Here is a 6147-nt window from a genome sequence, read left to right as displayed (position 1 = left end):
GGTTTTTTTTTAGTCCGGCGCAACACCACATGGGGTCACATTATGACAGATGTTTGATAATATTCTATCTGAATAAGTGAATTGCTGAGGATGGATGGCCTGCTAGTGATGCTCATAGTCATAGGGTCTATGTCCCCCAGGGTACTGCCGGAACGTACCCTGGGTACGGTCCGGTATACGGTAACGTACCCTGGTAACTATCTAGCTGATATGGTTATGGATATGGTTAGGGTTAGGGTTAGGGTTAGGGAATAGGCGTAGGTGACTCCCTAGACTCGTTAGTGGAGTAGGCGTAAACCAATAAATTGTGCCCTAAAAAATTTTATGTTCTGATGTTATTTTAGGGCCCAATAGCCTTCCATAGACAAAACCTGTGAATTCTGTCGTGCAAAATGCACGACAACCTTTTTACTATTTATGGCCGTGTTACATAAACAATCAAAGAAATACCTAAAGCAGTCACTTTATTAACATCTTACTTACATTCCAAAACACTTGTCATGCAGTATTCTCCTCTTTAATCCCGTTTATTTTATTAAAACATCACGACATAAAAATTACGCAAACTTCGCTACACACAAAACTGCCAATCTTGCATTGAACCACACAGGAAAACGTCACAGCGATGATTTCATTGGCCGGTGAGAAATGTCGTTGTGCGGTTCAATACAAGATTGGCAGTTTTGTGTGTAGTGAAGTTTGCGTGATTTTTATGTCGTGATGTTTTAATAATTAAATGTGATTAAAGAAGAGAATACTGCATGGCAAGTGTTTTGTAATGTAGGTAACATGTTAATAAAGCGACGGCTTTAGGTATTTCTTTGATTTTCTATGTAACACGGCCGTAAATAGTGAAAAGGTTGTCGTGCATTTTGCATGACAGAATTCACAGGTTTTGTCTATGGAAGGCTATTGCCAGTATTGGGCCCAGTATTGGGCCCAATTGGGCCCAGTATTGGGCCCAGTATAACATCAGAATATAACAATTTTTAGGGCAAAATTTATTGTTCTATGTCCCATGTCTATGTCTATGTCAATTACCCAGTACCCGTACCCAGGGTACGTTCCGGCAGTAACCTGGGGGACATAGACACCATCAGCGCTATTGATAGTGCTAAATAATTAATGGGCGCGCCGCGAAGCCGAGGAGTCGACCATAGCCGGATGTACGCTCAGAAACGAATTTTTGCAATTCAGGAACATATAAAACTAAGTCTACGAATATAAAAGCATCGCCAAGCTCTCACAGACCGGTATTGGAATAATTTATGCTCGGAGCTCTTAGTCACTTACCCTTTTCCACAAGTTTTAGCCGAACTACCGCTGTTGTTCCTGTCTTAACAACACTGTCAACAGCAAGTTGCACAACAAGACGTACAAGACGGGTCCCCGTCATTAATTCCAATTTTACACGGTCATAATCTTTCCGACTAGTGAAGGACACGGGAGCCATCTAATAAAGACACCGACAGGGGGAGCGGCACACTGTTTCAATTCACATTCCACGAAGTGAACATCGCAAGAGCTGTGGGCATCAGCAGACGATTGCTAAGGACAGACGATTTTTACACTTTACAAATTACAGGACAGAAGGTTAGGTGTGTATTTTTATCTAGTAGTAGTAGTGGTCACATGCTTCTTAAAATCCTTTGCAGTAGCACTGTCTGAGAAATATTTTGTAATTCGAAGTAAAGCGTATCTCAACGTAAAGTACGAAAGTAGTAGTAGTACTACCAAAGATGTTAAAACCAATTGGTTTTAACATCTTTGGTACTACTACTAGTATTTACGGTAGTAGGATATAGTAACTAGTAGTAGTACAGTGCTACTACTACTACTACTAGTAGCACTGTACTAGTTTACTGTAGTAGTTACTATACTACCGTAAATACTAGTACTACTACTACTTTCGTACTTTACGTTGAGATACGCTTTACTTCGAATTACAAAATATTTCTAGTACTAGTAATGGTTCTAGTACTAGTACTAGCACTACTAGTTGGCCTACTACTATACTACTAGTAGTACTACTACTATGCCTACTACTACTATGCCTACTACTACTATGCCTAGACCTACTATACTAGTACTACTACGCCTAGTACTAGTAAGTAGTAGTACTAGTAGTAGTAGGCAGAAAACAACACAAGTTACAACGACAGAAACGAGACATGTGAGTAAATTTAATTGAAAATCCACCTACCAAGTGCACAAGTGGTAGGTACTGTAGCCTGTAGGGACGGTGTCTAAACTAATTATGACCTAGTAAAATTAATGGCGAAATTAATCATTACTAGTAGACTCAAAAGACTGTAGTAGTAATCGATTTTTGGGGTATGGCATGTTTTGTGACTGCCTATTGATAGTATTTTTTATTTTATTATTAATAATATTGTTATTCCTCTGATAATCATATTAATAATTCCTCAACTACTTGGGCAACAATGCAGAGTATAAAAATTCATGTAAATTGGGAAAGTGTGGTTGATACTGATAGTCCATTAGTAATTTACTAGACCACAATAATTTTTCTTGTCTACCATCAATCATCAATGCATCATACACCCATCCTAGAATGTCCAATAGTGAAGATAGAGTCGTAGACAGACCTACTAATTATAAAAGCAAAAAATGTACTGCTATAAATCGACATGAATGGTGCAGCCCAGGTGACGACCTTTAATGCTTTATCACAAAGTTTATGTATATAAAATATACGCCATCTAGGCATATCCATCTTATTATATAGATACTTGGAACATTATAATTATGATATTTCAATACATGGATGTTGTTTTCTGATTTGAATGCTGCCAATTTTGCATTAATTTAATTGCTCCTATGCAATTTTGACTTGCAGAAGTAGACAGCACGGCAAAGGCAAATTTCTGCTAGACATGAGCGAATCAATGGGAAATGCCAGTATAAACTGTCATGCAACACGTGCCAGTAAATTCATTACTCAGATGGCAAGCACTGCAGAGCCAAACTGTAAAGTAACTGGTAAACGTTCGTGGCAGAAAAGTTTGCTAGCATCTGCTGCTGGGGTTGTTGGGTTGTTTGGAGAATCCAAATGTGAAGCATTACAGACTACTCATGAGCATGTTACATGCTTGTTAAATACCAACTGTAACACTACACATCCGCGACCAAGGCGATGGCATCAAACAGAAAATAAAAGGCCGAGTCATCATAGCAGTGCAATCTCGCCCTGTTCGAACGTCTTTGAGCCTGAAACAAGTGACTGCATATGTCTGTCTAGTGCTGGAAATATAAAGAAACTGAGAACAGGATCATATAATCACAACACACATCTCCTAGTGACAACCAAAGAACTAACTGCATACCTATACCTGTTGGGTATGTTTCATCTGTTACTGATATTTGAATATTTTTTCTTCTTTTGAGATCTTTACATAGCCTACATTCCTTTTATTGTCCCTTTACCAATAGATAATGTTATAACCAGTGTTCCCTCTAATCTGTGCATGTGTGCGCATGCACACACGTTTTGCAACCAGCACACAAAGGAAATTAATGTGCGCACAAAATGTTAGTTACCTAAAATAATGTAGTAATTAATAATTGATGTTTTATTTAATGGAACAACAAACCGAACTAAGTAGTTAAAAGTAAGAATAACGTTACTTCGTAGAATGCAATCATATTTGTATTATATTAAAACATGCCAATACAGTTGTATTAGCCATGAGAGATAGGCTGTGCCAAAATTATCTTGAAACAATTTCAAGTTTACATTTGCACAACCATTCAGTGTGCACTGCGCACATACTTTTGGCACGGGAAATTTTTTTTCACAACATGAGATTTTTTCGTGCACTGTATGACTACTAATAATTAGAGGAAACGTTGGTTATAACCCTACAAATGTTTGATATATGAGCTTCTTCTAAATGTATTGTAGCCGTCAGGTAGTGGGTGGGCAGCAGAGATGCTCCCCTACTAAAAAATTAGAATAACGAAGTAGAATTTGTCAAATGAATGCATATAACCTTGAAATACATATAATAAATACTAACAAGAGAGAAGTATTCCCTTGTCATCATACTCAGTTATTAGTCTTATGACATAAAATTGTGGTCCCATAAGACATTGCTGATTATACTAGGTATATATGTATGGCCCTTTTAAGCCTTGTACATAGTTATTATTGATATACAATACTGCTTGCTTCACCTATATTCCATCTTAAGAATTTATGTCTACTATACCAATAGGATTGGATGTAAACTAAAGGTGCAACTGCATTGTTTGTGGCTGACCTTAAGACAACGCCTGTGTGCCTGCTGAGAGTTATGTTAATGGCTAAATATCTTGTGTACTGCTTTAAATTTGTATCATTACCAAACACTGTTTGGGCATGCAAGTTCAATTTCTATTTCTATTATATTATGCAGAAGAGCCAGTGATAAAGCGCTTCTTAGAAGCAGACCGCTGCTTAAAGGTTTCAGATAAGGTACAAACATTATAGCTGAGAGGGTCTATGTCCCCCAGGGTACTGCCGGAACGTACCCTGGGTACGGTCCGGTATACCGGAACGTACCCTGGTACTAAATACTACTATCTAATATGCCGGACCGTACCTCGCCTACTCCATTAACGATTCTAGGGAGTCGCCTACGCCTACTCCCTAACCCTAACCCTAACCATATCAGCTAGATAGTTACCAGAGTACGTTCCGGCAGTACCCTGGGGAACATAGAGAAGCAGACCCTATGACTATGAGCCCTACTATACTTTATATGCCAAGTGTCAATGGAAACACGTCTGTTTCATATCAAGTCAAAATGCACGTATGTGATTAGCCACAACTGCACAAGTTCCCTTCTCGCTTAACACTACGTTGGCGAGAGGGTCACAAGCCGACGCAATAGAATATTGTTCGGCATGACGTGCGCTGCTATTAAACGTAAAATGTTCTAACTTTTTATAATTCTTACTGCTTCTCTGTACTTCCACGCCTCGATTTATTATATGTGCGCTATCACTGAGCATGTATTTACGTGTCAGCGAGTAATTATTTATAAATTGATTTAAGATAAAACTAAAAAAATGCCGCCATTTTCCCATAGATATCCCATCAATAACGTAGCGAAAAATACAAGTACAAACAGTACAAAAAGAGACATAAGAACATCCAGAATGGTGTTTGTCACAAACGTTCAAAAGTAAAGCTGTTTGAAATGATCTTATTTTAACGTGTAGTACTAGCCATACCCGTCCATTCCCGTTAAAAACTAAAAAAATAATAATGAAAAAATATTTAAAAAATAATATTAACACATATAAGATCTGATAGGTGGCGTCGTGTTTTCGTGTTGTTGTGACGTTGCCATGCAAAAATTTCCCACTATCTTAATGTTTTTGAACGTGGAATGTGAAAAAAATGAAACTGAAAAGAAAAAAAATAGCCCATGCAACGTGTCATGATCTGTAGAATGTTCCGACCAAGTTTGGAGAGGATCCGTTGAGCGGTGCGGAAACGTATATAGCCGGACACACATACACACACAGAAAATCTCCAATTTATAGTAAGACTTCGAGGTAAATACTAATAGTAATTAAGAAGTGTAGCGATAGTTGCAACATGTAACAGGTGAGGTCAAATGTGGTAATACGATTGTTTTATTTACGAAATTTTTACGAAATTCGGAGTTTGTTTTCAAGCAACCAGGCATTTCGTATGGAAGGGTGTCAGGCTCCTACGCCGTGTAACAGTCGGAGAGCCTGGTCGGTTTACTACGTGATGTAATTACCCAAAGTGTATTGCCTCCAAATAACTCTGTGCGACTGTACAAACAGATTATTCTAGACTGGTGATGCTTCTTTAGGTGAAATATGAACATGAGAAGTAAGGCCAAAACAAAATATAGGTGTGGTTACGGTTTCCGGACCAACCCTATTTATTCCCAGCGACCCTAAACATTTTATTGTCAATTATCTTTAAAGTCAAAAAAAAATTTTAAAAATTAAAAAATTAAAAAATATGAATAAGACAGTTCCTGCTTCAAAAGGCACAACGCACATCCTTCGGACATGGTTCGTAAATAAAATATTTCAAGAAAATAAAATGTTTTCCCTACCTACCTACCCTATTTTTTTGTGGCATGTAACGGTAACCACACA

The 6147-nt window shown here is 37.9% G+C and overlaps 1 protein-coding gene across 1 annotated transcript in view; it reads left to right on the top strand.

Annotated features, from left to right (window-relative positions):
* The first annotated feature begins 1557 nt into the window (after nucleotides 1-1557).
* Nucleotides 1558-6147, top strand: part of LOC106813465 (speedy protein A-like) — a 15145-nt gene continuing 10555 nt past the window's right edge. Inside the window, exon 1 of the mRNA XM_014817602.1 lies at nucleotides 1558-1598. The gene's annotated coding sequence lies outside the window, so the exon portion shown is untranslated. The remainder of the gene's footprint in view (nucleotides 1599-6147) is intronic.

This window comes from Priapulus caudatus, unplaced genomic scaffold (genome assembly GCF_000485595.1).
Source record: "Priapulus caudatus unplaced genomic scaffold, Priapulus_caudatus-5.0.1 Scaffold777, whole genome shotgun sequence".
Taxonomy (NCBI): domain Eukaryota; kingdom Metazoa; phylum Priapulida; class Priapulimorpha; order Priapulimorphida; family Priapulidae; genus Priapulus; species Priapulus caudatus.
The sequence above is the reverse complement of the archived record's forward strand: the minus strand, read 5'-3'. Positions and strand labels throughout refer to the sequence as shown.